Source organism: Onychostruthus taczanowskii, unplaced genomic scaffold (assembly GCF_017590055.1).
Source record: "Onychostruthus taczanowskii isolate IOZ18803 unplaced genomic scaffold, ASM1759005v1 scaffold149, whole genome shotgun sequence".
NCBI classification, from domain to species: Eukaryota; Metazoa; Chordata; class Aves; order Passeriformes; family Passeridae; genus Onychostruthus; species Onychostruthus taczanowskii.
The window spans coordinates 48662-66493 of NW_024498674.1; positions in this window are offsets into that span (position 1 = coordinate 48662).

The window sequence follows — 17832 nt, forward strand, 5'->3', positions numbered from 1 at the left end:
TACTTCACTGCTCTCTGCCATTTACATAGTTTCTAGATGAGAAGAGATTTACATTGATTCCAATGAGAGTCTTTGATTTAAGTCTCCTAGAGTCTTTACTTTGCTTTACTTCCTAGAGTCTTTGCTTTTTTCCCTCTTCTTCTCTCTTTCTCCATTATATTACTGTATTTATTCTACAGTATATTGCCATGCAGCATAGCAATACAATAATCAAGCTGCATGGTACAGATCACTGCTTCTACTGAGCCAGAAGTGTAAACACTTCAGGAAATCCTGAACCCTGATCTAATCTCAGTAGTTAATTTGCATTGGGCTTCTTTAGACACTGGTTATTTTGACCCTGCTCTGCTCTGTCCTGCTCTCCCTGAATGTTTATCTACAAGATAGAATGATCGTTCTCTGGCTGTCAAGTCTTTTTGCAGGCTGCAGAGAGGAATCCTGCCCTGGAGGTAGTGTTTGCCCTCAGGACATAGGCTGTGCTTGCAGGAACTTCTCAGAAATGCCACAGGAGACTCAGCGGAGATCATTGTGCCTCCTCCCCTGCCAGGAAGGGAGATTCTCTTTCACAAGAACAGTACTAAATGTGCTCCCTTCCTTGCTGGCCCAGAACACACCGCAGAACCAAACAGGAGGTTATGCTGCAGACAACATTTTAGAGGCATAGCCTTGTTTTTCTTTCTTTGCATTTTCAATGCTGGTCTTTTAGGATAGTTCTTAGTTGTGTCCTGGGACCTTTTTGCCTTCTCATATGACAGATGTATGAAATTGCATGGATTAATGTGACTGACCAACACTTTGGTTTTCCATGTCTGAAATGTTTGGTACATGCAGTACAATTCTGAATATTGTGAAAGAGAAAAGGGAGGGTTGTAAGTAGAAAAAACATACCCCGGGAAAGAGAGGGAGCAAAAACGGAAATAGAAGGAAAACATTGCCATTAGTATTTACCTGACCTCAAGTGCTAATTGATAGCTAGCATCTTAAATGACCATTGCTTTTAGCTGTCAAAGACAAACAAAATGCTTCCATATTATCTCAAGCAGTAAACATGAAAGGACTGAGCTGAGAAACTTGTCAATATCTTATTTAACCTACTTTTAGATCCTGTGCATTAATGCATTAATGCATTTTGTTTTAGCAAAACAAAATGCATTAAACTTGTGACTGCAAATCAGATTTTTAAAAACAAAGAGTGTTTGTAGGAATAAGAAATATGGTGTTTGTGCAAGTGATAATAGCTGGCACACAGCTCCTCTGCCATTCCCACTTGCATGCCTTAAATCATTCCCCTATGATGGCTACAAAAGTACAATACATGACTGGAAACAGTCCTTTGGAAGCTTCACACTGGGCCCTGATACAGGATATCTTGTCGTCAAGTACCCACTAGGCATGAAATGTATGTAAACTCTCAACTGCAATTGCAATACTTCTAAGTTATGCAAAGAACCTAAACATCAGAGCAGGTAATTTGAAATGTCGCACCAAAGCCTCACTTTCAGAAATCCAGAGTATGATGTGCAGAGTCACAGCTATATTATATGAATTTGATTAACATCTCAGTTGCACTCATGCCAGGTTCAACAGGAATTCATCTGTGTGTTAACAGGAATACCCTTAGGACTTATCATATAACTTGTGCTAAAGAGTAAATTACTCCACAGTATGCTGAGCAATTATGATAGAAGGGCAGTCAATTTGTAGAAAAGAATGCAGGTCTTTACTTGCAGCTAATCAAAGGTTGTTCTCTATAGCACATAAATAAGTACACCAGATTTTCTAAGCAAGGAAATAAAAATTTCTAAACCAGGTGAAAGAGAAGACACATAGCTACTCAGCCCAAAAAAGAAAAGGCCAATGAACCAGTCAGACATTATCACAGCACAAATTATATCTCTCGCACCAAGCAGAGAATGGTCTCCAGGCACAGGGGAGGGTGCCACCCTCACCCTCCTTGCTTAGAATCCATCCTGACACACACCATGGCCTTTTTGGGGTCACGAGTTTGTGAAGTGCTAAATTTCTGCTACTCTAACTTGGCTTTGACACTGCCAGGCTGTTGATATACAATACCTCCTACGGTACACTAGCTAGTCAGCGTGGCACCATCCTTATCACTGCTTGTTTACTATAACCCCGGGGCAGTGTTTAGTGGTTGCAAACATTTGTTTTCATAAAACATGGTACAGATATGTCTACCTTTCTGTATTTTTCCCTCTTTTAGCTCTTGGAAATTCAATTTATGCGTGACTATGAGGTTTTCTTCCTTGATGTTTCAAATTTAGCAGTTTCAGTTAATAATTTTTTTGGACTTTGCCTATCATAATACTTAAAAATAGGTGATTGCTCAAAGTATATCTCTGCATGAAAAGTCTCCTGAATATATAAGCTGACCTGAATGAACTCACTCTTGGATGCATGGAAGGTAATCTCACTTCTGATAACACTATACAGAGAGGTGCATGAAAATGTGGCAACATGACTTCAGGTTTAATTTTAGTCCCAAAGGTGACTTTATTGCATTACTAATGCTCAGGTTTATATTGCTGACAAACAGTTACACCACACACAGTCACATATTTGACTAAGGAGATTGTGATTTATGAAATAATATTGGTACTGCAACTTTAAGGTTTCTTCAAGTACTTTTTTTGCTGCCAGTACTCCTGAAATGTCTCTGGTGGAATGATTTGCTGTGCTTTGCCAGAGTAGGAGAATAATTTTAAAAAGGCTTTTTGGCACAGATTCAAGATAAAAGTGTTTCTTTTATGCAGTATAGCAATTCCCTGAATGATTAACAAACCATATTTAGCATATGCTTCTAATGCTTAGAATATCTTTCCAAAGATGTGGTCATAACATTGTTTTTTATACTCTTAGGAAATTATAAAGTAATTAAATCTAGTGAAAACTGGATTACTCAGCTTACAGAAAGATTGAATGTGTTCCCTGGCAATTTTGGATGTCTTTTGATATAGTTTTGATAATATATCTGAGACTAAGGCAAGAAATTATAAGGGAAATACTATTAATAGTATAATGTAAAACTTGAAGCTTTATTTTCACACATATTAGATATAGTAATAAAGGGAATCATACGTAATATACAGGATTTTTACTATAAAAACACAGTGCAACTTCAGATTCAGCTAAGCATAAACTTAAAAGAGGAAAAATATTTTAAAACTGCATAAATGTAGATCATGAAGCTGGATTTTTTTCCCCCTGTAAGCTCCCCTTGGAAGGTATTAGATTGAATCAAGCATGTGCAAACTTTAAGTTTAGCTCATCAGCTATCACAACAGCTGAACTGCACCATAGAGGGGCAGGTGCCGTTGATGGTATACACATTTCTGTGCTCAGAGCTATGCCCGTGGAAAGCGTATACTGTACATTCCAGCTTTGTGATGACACAGCTGTAGCCCAGGATAAGCATTTCAGCACTGCGGATGTCCCTCATCTGCCAGGACTGCTCAGGCGGTCTGCAAGCCCTGCTCAGACCTGGCATTGTCACCAGCAGGAATGCAAGATGGGACACTACGTTCCTTTACAGGGAACTGGTGTTTCTAAGTGCACAGCCTCATCATTCCTGACAAACAGCTGGTCATAAAATCCAGAAATGAGTTCACAAAGATGTCCAGAAATGTCCTTGATGGCCCTGGCACGAATTACAACTTTTCACAGGCTGCCTACTGCTTAGACTTGGCTTGCCTGAAACAGGAGACAAGAACATAAGTAATTTTATACGGGAAGAAGTGTAAGCAGGATAATTTTAGGGAGGTGCCAGCATGAGGGCATGAAGAAAAGGCACACCAGTTCTTACCTAGAAGAGTGCAAATCTTGTCTGTGAGCCAGGCACCTCTGCAAGAGCTACACTTCTGAACTGGCAGATATCATCAGTATATCTTCACCACTGTGACTACTACTCCACAGGTTTCTGGAAGAAACAAGTCCTAGGTCTTCCAGCACTCCAGGGACTGAGTCATCTAGATTAAGGTTATACCCTCTCACATTGAGTCATCCTACATACTCTTGCCTGGTACTCAGCTTTTCAGTTTGTGTTTTGACTTAGAGCAGAGCACTTGTCTTTGAGCAGGGTTAGTTTTGCTTCATCATACTTTAAAGGAAAAGGATGCCATTGTGCAGGAATGTTCATCAGGAATTTCAATCATCATATTCCACTGGTATTGGTTCTTCTGCCAGAGCACACGTTTGCCACCCCATGGAGATGGCTCTCCGTTCTTTACTTGTCATTTACTTGTCATTTCACCTTCCAGTCAACAGAGAGAAAATCCCTCTTTAAAATGTGTTGCCTGACATCTATCGTAGCTGGTTATAACTTCCTATTCATATAGGCTAAGCAAGGAATATTTTCTAATTAGCATTCCAAAGTGATATTAAAAGAATATATTCAGTGGACAAAATCCACAGCACAAGATCTTTAAAAAGCCATGGGAAACATAGGACATGGATAAAAGGTCTTTCAGGTTAATTATTGCTCAGTCCCTCAGCTGAGTAAGCAGAAAGCAAGGGGAATGCTGCACAAGAAGAGGGCATCCTCACCACAGAAGCAGAGCTTGGCAGGAGGAGCAGGAGTTGTCTTGCCTGCTGAAGGAGCATACTAGGTGAAAGAAACCCTGGAACCTATTTAAAACTGAACCAGTTGCCATGAAGAACATGATGTTTTCTATCCTGACTCCAGGATATTAAACAAGTCTTGCAGATGTATTAAAAGGGCCTGGCAGCCCTTTTACACAGAGTGTTGCACCGCATGACCTCCATAGACTGTTTAAATTGCCTGAGATTCCGTCTATAATTGTTGTTCTTCTTCACTTTGGCTTGACGTTTCCCATGTTTAGGTTGTGGGTTTTTTTCTCCATTACAACTTCTGGCAGTATTCTGCTCATTTGACAAAAGGAAAAAGAGTTCTGGGTTTAGTTCACATTTGACATCAGACACTGTAATGGAAAAGAATAACCCTGAACTTAGAAACTGACTGTCAAGAATGCAGATGTATTTAGAATGCACAAACACCTGAGCCTTGTGATGGAAATAGAAGAATCAAAACATATTTTTATTGTAGAACTTGCATTCAGACTCTAAGTTACTCCTGTAAAAACATCTCACGTAATCTAACATTTGGTGAAATGTGGCCAAACAGTCAGTAGTTTAACTGTCCTGTGGGTGAAATGAATAAATCGCATAGAAATATTTCTAGCATATTACATATGGGGGGGAAAAAACAATCTACTTTTCAAATAACACAGGTATATTAACTTTTGTAAAAAAAATTAATTAATTTCTTACCACACACTCACTGACACATCAAGATGGTGACTTGTGTTATTGAGTGCAAAATGTCATGAAGATGGGAGAAAGTAAAGGTGTTATGTAATTTTACCACTGAGGCAACTCTATGTAACTGCAATCCAACAGCATGACATAGCTGAACTCCACAAGGGAAAAAAAAAAGAGAAGTTATTTTATGTATAGACAGAACCTTCTTTTTCTAAGTGTTTTTTTTTTCTTCTATCACAGTGAGAGTTTAGTTCTCAATGCTCAGAAAAAGTTCCTTTAAATACCTGTGAAGGAATTTGTCAGATAAAACTGCAAATTTTTCAAAATCTGAACTCTACTGTACTAGATATGGGTCACATTTTATTTGGCTGTCCACACTGCTAACCGAATTAACAACTCAGCTGTGCCCTAAATTAAACACTGAGTCTGACACTTGCTAGTCTGAGGTTTTACGGCAATTTATTCCTTATATTTGAAGAAATTTTAAATTTTTTTCATTTTTCATCAATTCTACCTTTCTTCACTTTTATATTGCATCCAATTCAAGTTGTCTCCTAGACCAACCCTAGAACAAAAGTCAAGCAAAGTCTTCCCATTGCTGTTAATGGACACTGCATCTGATTCTTGCAGTTGAGTAGACATCATAAGAACAGTCCACGCAAGAGGAAGTCCTTCCTCCTTTGGTATCCCTTGGGCATATCATAAGGTTCACATGCTACAGCAACTCTGTCCTGAAAAGCTGATGGGCCTCTATGTGAGCACTAGACATCCAAACTTGGCAAAGGCTAGTGAGCTCAGCCTACTCAGGACAAGGCCAGCAAGATTTGCTGAGATTTGCTGCCTCTCTAGCTCTCTGGTGGAGACGCATAGCAGCAGACTGGAAGACATAAACTGGGGATGGACTATGCAATACCTATGCAATAGAACAGGTACACTTTTATTTGTTCAAATGACAAGGAATTTTTCCCTGGTGTGTATTGGATCCTGCTTATTTTCCAAATATAATTCCTTTTACCAAATGTTCCTCTAACTGCTGTCATATGATTTCACAAAAATATTAATGCATTTTAAATTACCAAAATGTAGGTAATGGGCAGCATGATTTTCTTTAAATACAGGCAAATACATCTGTGTATGCACAAGCAAATACATCTGTGCTTAACTACATAAATATAGCCCCAACAATCCTGTAAATATACCTGAAGAATTCTGAACCCATTATAATTATTTTGTTCTAAGCTTTGGACTGGCAGTATGGGACAAATTATAATACCCTCCTATTCTCAGCAAGGTCCATAACCACATTCAAAGAAGTTGTAGATGCATTGTATATGCCATTTGGCTTAAATTACAGGGAAGTTAAAAATGGAGTAGAGAACATCCTAGACAATTGCTGATTTTTCATGCATGCATCGACTAAATAACTTTCACACAGGGCTTAAATACTTACTATTCTTCTGGAAATAGAGATGTTTAAGTGAGATCAATGTTATGAGAACATTCTTTGCAGGTTTATTTTATCTTCTAGTCTGAGACTAAAAGAAGGCTGTTATTGGTATGCTTTGGAAGATACTGTTTCAGAGGATCAGTTTTGGCCAAAGCAGTAGTATTTTTCACAATAAAACAACACCCAATCACTAAGCAGCTGGCTTTTTTTGAAAGTTTAGTTATTGATCCCTTGGTCTTAACAAACTGGAACATCTGTTGCAATAGCAGAATTGCAACATAAGTACTGCTGTGGTATATGCTACCAAAGCTGCTTTGCTCCACACCTAGTTTTTGTTAAATAGACTGATGCTTATGAGAGTTGTTGTCAAGTTGGAAATATTGGAAAATTATTTTTAGCCCCTCCTACCCCCAGTAAAACACTTAGGCATATGCCTAACTGTGAGCATGTGCATAGTCTCAAAGATTCCAATAAATGAGGTTGCTTAGTGAGCCTGGAGAGTTTTGTGGACTCATTCTGCAGCTCACGATATAGGTGTAACACTGCAGTGTTCTATACTGCTGACAAGATATATTAAATCAGAAATGAAGAGTCTGCATACAACTCAAAAGGGGTATCTTACTTCTTAGTCAGGTAGGCATGGCAGCTGTTATATGATCTCCAATATCTGACTGTGCACTGGACAGAAATTTCAAACATATGTACATATATCTCTATACTGCATTGGATTTCCTCCAACCAACCAGGTCCAGAGGAGATCAGAATGAGAACGAATGAGCCCTTCAAGATTTCCCTGCTGGCTGACTTGAAGCAGAATTACTCTATCTAGGAACAAATCATACAATGCATGCGGTATACTTCAGAAAATATTGAAAATCTGTCACAGACTTTTCAGGAGGGTTTTTGGTGTTCAGAAGGTACCTACTTAAATGTTACTGCCAATATAGCAGTAAAAGTGCAAAGGTCCCACTCAGCAGAAATATCCCTGCTGAGAAAACTTGCACAAAGTCACATCTGAGAGCATCTGGAAGAGTAGTAAGAGAAGGACAAACAAGAATAAGAGCAAAGTAATAATTCCACAGTATCAAAGAAAAACAATGGGGCAGATATTCTCATGAGATCATATGGCGGTTCTTCTCCTCCCTGTGTCCAAGGCTGTCCCAAATTCATGCGAACTATTTCTTACTGCTGTTTGTCCAACTTGTTCTGTAAAACGTCTAGGGATGAAGGCATCACAGTCTCACAGACAAGTCATTCCAGTATTGCACTGTCCAGGACAGGCAAAACACACTGTTCCTTTGGTTTTACAGCAGTCTTTTACGCATTTCAAGGCCAGTTACATGTTGTAGATTAGCCAAGAATCCTGATTCTGACTGAGCTGTTTCATGCAGTTATTGATTGCTGGCTCATGTCCTGTTTGTTTTCAAACACTCTCTTATCTTCTTCTAGCTTGACGTGCTCCATGAATGTAACCAAGGGCTCAGGACTTGCACATTTCACTCACCTAATTGCTCACACCCCTCCTGCTCTCTCAAACATGCACATTCAGACAGGAGCAGCACTGTGTGTGGAGCCTTTCAGATGTTGACAGAGAGGATTCCAAGGTATTGTCATCACTCACAGAGGGCCCAAAAGAAATACAGCTCAGTTTTAGACACGCATCCACCTGTGTTAATGCATTTTCTTTTATCTTAAGCAATCCCACAGTTAATGAGAGTCTTGAGATAACACAGTTAATGAGAGTCTTGAGAGTCATTCTCTCTCTCTCAAAAACCTGCATAAAATGTGGACATCTCTTGGGCAGACAACTTATGAAGCTGCTGGAATATGGAAAGAACACCCCCATGCCCAGACTCCTTTAAGCAGGGTGTTAGAGAACCAATAATTTGAGACAGAAATAGCAAAAGGTGGACAGCTGGGAGGCCAGCCTTTCATGTGCAGTGGCATTATGTCCTATTGAAGAGTGAAAGGGGAAAATGTATTATCTTAAAACATGTTAGGAAAAAAGGGGGTTTGTGTGTCAAATATAGACTACACCAGAATTGTTTTTACGGTCAAGCACACAAGCAGATTCCAGGCCCCATCCATTCAGCAGTGTGACAAAGCAAATAGTTTATGAAAATTCTTCTTTTTTACTTAGGGAAGTGAAAACTACAGAAGCAAACAAGCAAACAAAACACGAAGCCAGCAAACAAAAAATCCCCACTATTCACTTTTCAGATGATATTTTTTAATAACATCAAGAATTCTCCAGTGAAGGTTGATAACCTTCAGCTATATAGCTGTCCAAAACTGCATTTTCAGGTAAAGTATTATTAATGGCAAATTTTTTGGCAGTCATATCAAGACTTATCTCTTGAGTTTCTGGCCCCTGCAGTGAAGTGTGCACCTGTTGTTGTGCAGTTCTGCGTGAAACCTCAGCTCATCCTACAACAAGTCCTGCTTCTCTTCCATTACAAGCATCATATTCCACAAATCAGTCCTCCTTCTGCTATCTTCTGCCTTCGTCCTTTGCAGGACTCATACCCTTGCACTCCATCTGGTAATGTCTTCCTCTTCCTCAAAGGCAGCACCACCAGAGGGAGTGTTTGAGATGCAGAGAGACAAGACTTCAGTACTCAAGCCATGCCTTCCAGCTATAAGAAGGGGTCATACCTGGAAGTTTCAGAACACAGCCTGGATGTTGCAATTCTCTCAAAGTCATCAACCAAACTAATCTTCTTCATGTGGCTAGTTTTGAAAATAAAATCCAATGAGACTTCATGAGATGCATCCCTGACATAAAGAGATCTCTTGCTTTCATCTAAGTCTTTCCTCCAAAGCATGGTCATGTCTACACTGATAAATTTTGATTCTAATTTCGATGTAGAAAAATAAAATTTCCTCTTCCTATTCTTGGGAACAGCAAAAATATTTACAGTTGGAAATTATCTGAAAAGAAATCCAGACTCTGCAAGCCATCTGCTTTTGAAAATTCACTCCTTTCAGACAATTGTGCTGATCCTAAAATTTCACTCCTGAACTTGGCAAAACACATGGGGAACAAAAGCTTCATGAAAGGAGTATGGACAGTCTCCCATATAGCTAAATACTAGATTGTAATGACACTCATTATTTCAAAAGCCAGAAGAGAAGCATGTTGTTTTGCAGAACTGTTTTCAGTACTCAGAGGCTTTCCATGTGTATCTATTACAATGTGCATCAGATCTTCCGATCATTTAAAAATTCATTTGTACAATCATTTACTCTGAATTGCACTGTGCATGTGTTGGCCTGAGTGATCAACCAGGTGTCTGAACTGCCATAGAAAACAGCATACACAAACCAGGTAAGTGGTTTGTGTATGCATCCTTAAGAAATTAGAGCATAGAAACAAATAGCTGTTTTCTTGCTCACTTTTCCGTTACTCACTAGAATAAAAAAAAAAAAAAAGGAAAAAAAAAAAAAAAGAAAAACACCCCACCAAAACAAAACAAAAAACCCAACAACTAAATAAAAACCCCAAAACAAACAAAAAAAACCACCAACAAACCAACAAAAAAACCCAAAAAACCTCCAATAAACTAATTCTTGTGGGTTAATCACAGAATCACTAGGTTGCAAGAGACCTTAAGTTCATTGGGTCTAACCCATGCCCTAACACCTCAACTAAACCATGGCACAGAGTGCCACATCCAATCCTTTTTTAAACACATCCAGGGATGGTGGCACCACCACATCCCCAGGGAGATCATTACAGACTTTATCACTCTTTCCGTAAAAAGCTTTTTCCTAATATCCAACCTATATTTCCCTTGGTGCAGCTTGAGACTGTGTCCTCTGGTTCTGTCAGCTGCTGTCTGGATAAAGAGACCAACCCCACCTGACTACAGCCACCCTTCAGTAAGTTGTACAGAGCGATAAGGTCACCTCTGAGTCTCCTTTTCTCCAGGCTAAACACCCCCAGCTCCCTCAGTTTTTCTTCACAGGCCTTGTGTTCCAAGCCCCTCACCAGCCTCGTTGCCTCCTCCAGACACGCTCAAGCATCTCAATGTCCTTCCCAAAGTGAGGGCCCAGAACTAGACACAGCTCTCAAGGTGTGACCTCACCAGTGCCGAGCACAGGGGAAGGATGACCTCCCTGGGCCTGCTGGCCACAGGGATACAGGCCTGATCCAGGCCAGGAAACACGACCTACCCCCTCTACACTGGGTGGGTCTGATACCTGGCCATCCTGTAAGGGCTGTGTGATTACACTCAATATAAACTGCTCCATTACCTTACCATGTCAGACTAACTGTCCTGAAATTACCAGGATCCTCCTTTCTGCTCTTTTTGTGAATGGGTGTCACATTGGCCAGCTTGCAGCCATCTGGAACCTCACCAGTGAGCCAAGACTGTTGACAAATGATGGAGAGATCAAAGCAGCTCAAAGCTGACAAGAGATGGCACTTTTCTCTACTTACATTCACCATCCCATTCACTTTATGAAGTCTGACAAAGAAAACTACTGGATTTTTCACCTGGGACAGAGAAACTCTGTATATACAGACAGACTGGGGAAGGAGATACTGGAGAGACATGCAGAAAGATGCCTGGGGATCTTTGTTGAAGGCAAGTTGAATCTGCGTCAGCAGTGCCCTGGCAGCCAGGAAAGCCAACCCTGTCCTGGGGTGCATCAGGCACAGCACTGTCAGCTGGGCAAGGGAGGGGATTGTCCTGCTCTGGTCTGCACTGGATCAGCTTAATCTTGAGTTCTGGGAGCAGCTTTGGGTGCTACAATATAAACAACAGACACTGAGCTCTTAGAGAGCATCCAGAGGAGGACCATGAGGACAGGGAAAGGTCTGGAGTAGAAGACTTACAAGGAGCAAGTGAGGACACTTGGTGTGCTCAGCCTGGAGGAGACTGAGGACAGACGTCTTTGCAGGTGCAACTTCCTCACGAGAGGATCAGTGCCTGATCTCTTCTCTGTGGTGCTCATTGGCAGGGCCCAAGGGAATGGCACAAAGCTGTGTCAGCGGAGCTTTGGGCTGGATATTAAGAAAATATTCTTCACCCAGGGGGTGGTTGAGTACTGGAATCATCTTCCCAGGACAGTGGTCACAGAACCAAGCCTCTCTAGTTCAAGAAGCATTTGAAGAATGCTTTGAGGCACACAGTGTGATAATTGGAGCATCCTTCACAGGGCTGGGAGTTGGACTTCCCTGTGTGTCTTCTCCAGTTGAGGATATTGAGGATATTCTACGATTCTTGATCATCAATCAGATTATTTTCAAGAATCATACAATCAGCTGCTGCTTTTGCCATTTTCTGGTTACTGTGAAGCGCAAAAACTAAGTAAGACTTCACCTTCCCTTGTATGCTAGAGCAATTAGGAGCTAAGATTTTCAAAAGGCAGATATTTGACCAGATCTGGTCCAGCTGTCTTTTTTGCTATGGTATCATCTGTCCATTATGGGGAGAAAGGAGAGCTGCAAGCTGAATTATATGTAGGGCAGTTTGCAGTTTACACCAAGGCTAGCTATCCACACACATGCAGAAAAATGCATGCTCCTCTTTCTAGATTTTTTACGGTCATGTTCTGGGATGTATATTACTGTCCCTAGATTGAGTTTCAGTTTCAATGTTGCAAATGATGGTTCTTTAAATGTTGACTGCAGGAGAGAATATTTCAGTCTGTGGAGCAGCATGAACACTAGCACCTCAGTTTGACTGTATATGGAATAAGTCTATAGAATGCAGCTAACATTGACAAGATACGCATTCAAAGACTCTAGATCACTTCAGCAGAATGAACAATTAATCTAGTGAATAAATTATAAACCTCCTTAAGAAAATATCCTTCTGGAGTGTGCAGGTAAGCCTAAAACGTGCAGGTGAGGAATACTTGGATCTTGACACAAAGGTGGTGAAAAAGTATAATGTTCATTACATATAATTGCAATGACATTCCTTTTCCCTGAAAAGTCTGTAAGCCAGGCATGCATAAGGAGATACAAGAACAAAAGGGTGGGGGCAGATAATATAAAATTCATATATATCTACTGTGTTAGTTTGTTACAGAAAATCCAATTCTCCAATTAGTTAAAAGTTTCAGGATCACTCTGATGTGCCATCAATGTCAGCTCTCAGAGAAGACTGTAATCTTAGGAAAGTGGAAGTGAATGGTTTATGTAGGTTTGAAATCAGATTTGAATGTGCCTTGTTTCCAATGGCCTTTAATTTGGCTGAAGAATACACTTTTAATAGATGTGCAGGAACACAGTAATCTATCTTTGCAGGACATCTCGACCAACAGAGCAATGTTGTCATTTAAAATGTTCATTCAAAATTATTATTATACTAATAAGTTACATCAGTACAAGGCAATATTGTACTAGTACTGGTAATTGTCTGGAGATTTGGTGGAGACAGAGAAAGCAGTCTAGTTCTTCTCTGCCTTAAATTGGTTTAAAACATCAATAGCACATCAAAAGATAGGGTTTTGTAGTGGTGTATAAGTGGTATAAACAGTATGTAAGAATGCACAGTCACTACTAGCAGCCCAAAAGAAATCCAGTTTGTTTGTCATTTAAGGGCATGAAAAATAGAGTGGAACAGAACATTGCAAGCAAAATGGTTAAGATAATCACACTGTGATAACAGAAAATATCTCCAGCAAAGAATGAACACTAACTATCCAAGTTTGAAAGTGCTATAATGCTTTGTCCATTTAAGAATTCCATTTCTCAGGGCAGGTGTGATAGACAAGACAGATGCCTCCTTCCTGCAGGACTATCCTCACTTTACCCACCAGGAGCCTGCCTTTGCCAGTGCCCGGGGCACAGCATGGTGGCAGCCGGCCACTGACAGGAAGCCTTCTGCCTCAAGATTCCCAGGCTGCCTTTACTGCAAGGAGATCCTGCAAGAGGTGCCTATGGGAACAGAGGTTTCTGTGCAGAGGCTATCTCTAAAGGCAGCAGTCATCCACCACTAGCCTTTGACACATTTGGGATGGGGTTAGGTGAGGAAGGCAGGAAGGAGGAGCACAACCTGTGAGGGTGAAAAAAGGAAACATGGAGGCTGGTGTTGAGTGCCTTGTAGTGGGGGAAGTACCCACTAAGGCAGCAGTGCACAGGCCAGTTGATTTTCTCTCAGAAATTAAGAGAGAAATGCAAGAAATGTATTATCATAAGTCTGAGTCAGGAGAAGAACAGATAGCCAGGAGGAGAAAATAGCTCTGGAGGGAAATCCACAAATAGATGAATTGCAAAATCTTCATGCTCTGGAGCAACCCAGTCTATAGCAGCACTAAAAGAACTGGCAATGGAGAGAGAAAATTGTCAGCTGGACACATCAGAGGTGTGCAAGTCCTACCTCCATCAGATGGAGCAGTGCACTGGAGAGCTGGGACAGACTATGTCACCAAAGAGAGGCATTGCAGAAAGTGAAGTGGCAGGAAGGCCACTTGAAGAATTAAGTCCCTGATGCATAAGGTAGTTTTGGTGTTGAGGACAGTCTAGCTTTCAACAAACCCATCCCTGAAAGAGTTCTCACAAAGGGAAGGGTTCAATATTTGAAACATTGCCAGGATGCATTTTCTGACATTGGAGCTGGAGGTAGAGGAAGTTAGGGATTCCCATGCTTCAGAGGTGTCTGTGCTGTTCACGGGGATCTTGATGCTGCCAGCTGCAATGCAGACTGTGGGTGCCCTAATGCACTTAGGGTCACCATGACAAAGCTGCAAGCACAGGGAACACCATGTCTGTGACACATAGGAACAAAGCAATGGCAAGTTCATAAGTACCTCCTCCAGTCTTCCAAGTCTGTGAAAAAATACAGGAAGAACAAAGGCAGATGTGATTTCCAAGCAAGTGAATATTCTGTGAAGCAATTTGTGATGACATTATTTCTAAACTGGAATGAGGATGGTAAACACTTGCTTTCAGTCAGTTTTTCTGGGTTTAAGTTACTTTAATTTTATGCCTGTTTTCTGGTTTTTGAAGTACTGCTAAAATATACCACCAGTCATAATAGTTTATCTGCCTTCAACATCTGCATTTCTGTGATTGTGTGCAGTTCACAGTAACACAGAGTTATCAGCACACACTTGGATGTACACCGTGACCACAAAACTGCCTTGTTCTGTTCCTTGTGCAGAAGGGCAGAGTGTCTATACAGCCTGCACACACTTGCATGTCTGCCAGCAGAACATCAGGATGTGGAAGGCAGAAACACTTGCCAGTGCCTGAGTAAGAGCATTTGAGCAGGCAATGGACATCGTCCTATGGCTCTGGAGGGATCATGCCACGAGAGTAGCTATTAACTTCAAATTGTAGCCAACACTGGGCTTAGACTAAACCACAGAATTAATTTACTATATCGTAGAGGGAACAGCTGGCCTAAATATGTACTGTAAATTACTGCTTTCTTAACAGGGTTACACCAATGCTGATAAAAATATCAATCAGTTCATCTGAACAAGCGAAACAGCAAACCAGAAAAAGAGGGAATCCAGCCTAATTCTTTGTGAAAAAATGTTCCGTCCCCCTCAGCTACTTACATGCCCCACTGAGCAGGGACAAAACTTTTCAAAACAATGATGGTAAAAGAATTTCAACTCCTGTATCTATTTTCATTTAGCAAATACTTACCAGCCTATTTCAGATATTTTAAAAAGGCTTTTTTGCATTCCTTTTTAGCAGACAACTTGCAGAAACTACTAGTAAAAATGTAGTGATCATTAATTCAATAGACCAGAAAAATCTATGTAGTTTAACTTCAAACATAATAATAGAACGAATGCAATTGTCTTAGTAAAGTCTAAATAAGTACCTATATTGTGTTTTATCTTTATCTGAAAAAATTGAACTGGCACCCACAGACGAGATGAATCACATATGATTTACACAAAGCAGCATTCTAAGCTTTCCATTCTGACTTCTAGCCCAAAACACGGCATTTCTGGTGGTATGCCATGGGCTCCATAGTTCAAGTTGTTAAAATGTACTTCCAGAGAGTATCACTGTGTGTACCAAAACCATTCTGATAGCAGAGCTGATAGCTGCAATGATGTTTTGGTGTGCCTTTAAAGGAAAATCAGATACATCCTTTGAGAAACCAAGCAACTGAAATTGCAACAAACTATATTTCATTTGTGTATTGTGGACTCATTTTATCTCAAAGGGAGAAATAATGTTGCCTTGTGCAGACATACATAGATCCTGAATGCTCTTCCAAAGGCAATTTTCCTGTACTGAACATATGAATCTTAACTTAGAATTACAACAGACAGAATAATTTATTATAGTTAGCATTTTTTCCTGCAAGTAACTCCATTTCTGATTTTATATATTAATTCTTTTTCCAGAGCTCTTTTGGAGCAGAGCCATGACTCTTCTTAAGTAATTCTTGGCAAGCATAAGCAGCAATCACCACACATGCTGTGGCTTCAATGTTTTATAATCTATATTTTTAATACAAAAGTTCTTCATTTTCAGTGCACAAAAGCCATGATATTGTTTTCATGTCCTAATGAACATTACTCTAAAGATATTATTTCAGAATGTGCACAGGCATGTTGCTAAAATAAGATTGGATTCAGACTCATGGCAAAAATACATGTTTGCACGTTCAAAACGTGTTACATATGAATATTCTTAAATTTGTTTAGAATGCATTCTTTCTGTTGCACTGCTGCCAGCAAACATTTTTTATTAGAATACTCCAATGGGATTACAGAAAAGGAAGGCAAACACAACCAAAACAAGTCTATTTTTATGTGATAAAATATTCACAGAAATTCTTTGCCATGTTAATTAAACCCTTTTTTATTCTGCTCTGAGAGGATTTTCTAGATCCACACGTATTGTTTCTGCCAAGACATGTTGTGTTAACCTGTAATGAAGCAGTGTGGAAGAAACAGAAGTTATGTTTATTTGCACTTGTGGGGTGACTCAGCAAGGTCTCCAAGGTAAGGTACCATTCCTCTACAGAGCAGCTTTGTACATGGAATAAATGTTGACAATGACAAATTATGACATACCTTATATGTACTTTAATAAATTATTAGAATATTAAATTCATTTAAGAAAAAATATTACAAAATGTGCTCTATACATCAACAGCACCCAGGACAAATTTGTGTAGTAAATAATTGAAACTGGAGCTCATGAAAAATTAAAAAATTTACTACAAATTTGATTTTAAAGGGCATGGCAATGGAGAAGGTTTGAAGAATAACAGTGTTGGAGTTCATTAAGGATCTTGGCATCACTTTTGTTTTAAATTTTCAAATATCATAATTTAAGACTGTAGGAAGGAAACCTGAGCATGATGTCGAAGCAACAAGGTACACTGTTATGATGACAGAGCTGGAAGGAATTGCCAAGGCAGGTGAAAACTGGGGTATCATACAAAAAGGGCTCTGAGGAAAAAAAAAATTATAAAAACAGGATGAAATTCAATAGCTGTAAATAGGATGTCATGCACAAGTGATTAATCACAGTATTCTGATACAAGGAAAAGACCTTTTGCTGAAAGTGATTCAGAAAAAGAAGGATGTAAGTACCTCTCAACCCATGGGAGGTTTGCCGTGCATCACGGCATAACACAGCCACAGCTATAGACAAATTGAAGGTGGCACCAGCGTGTGCTAAATGTAGTATTTCCACCAGAAATAGGGAAGATCATGCCTTTTACAATTTGCAATTTAAGTTTACAATTCCTTAACTGTGGTACAGTGCATATCTGAATCATTCATGCTCAGAGGGACTGAAATGTGAAATGGAATAATGAGGGAAATTTGGATTCTATTATCATCTGACCTGAGAAAAGACTGGCTTTGCATGTTAGTGAAATAAAAGTTGGAGGTGGTTCTCTACACTGGACTATGAAAATAGGTCAGAAGAAATATACCTGAAATGGGGAGCATGTTATAAACTGTCAGACCTTCTGGTTTCTGGAGCAACTTAGCAGTTCCATCAATACTAAGGTCTCTCTTACCCAGGCTTTCTATCTTCCTAACTACATAGCAACAAACATTGTCCTCTGTCAAAATGTTCACAGAGATTGTTTACCACAGGTTCAGTGGTAGGGTAGCACACCAGCTGTGCGCTGGATCCCTTG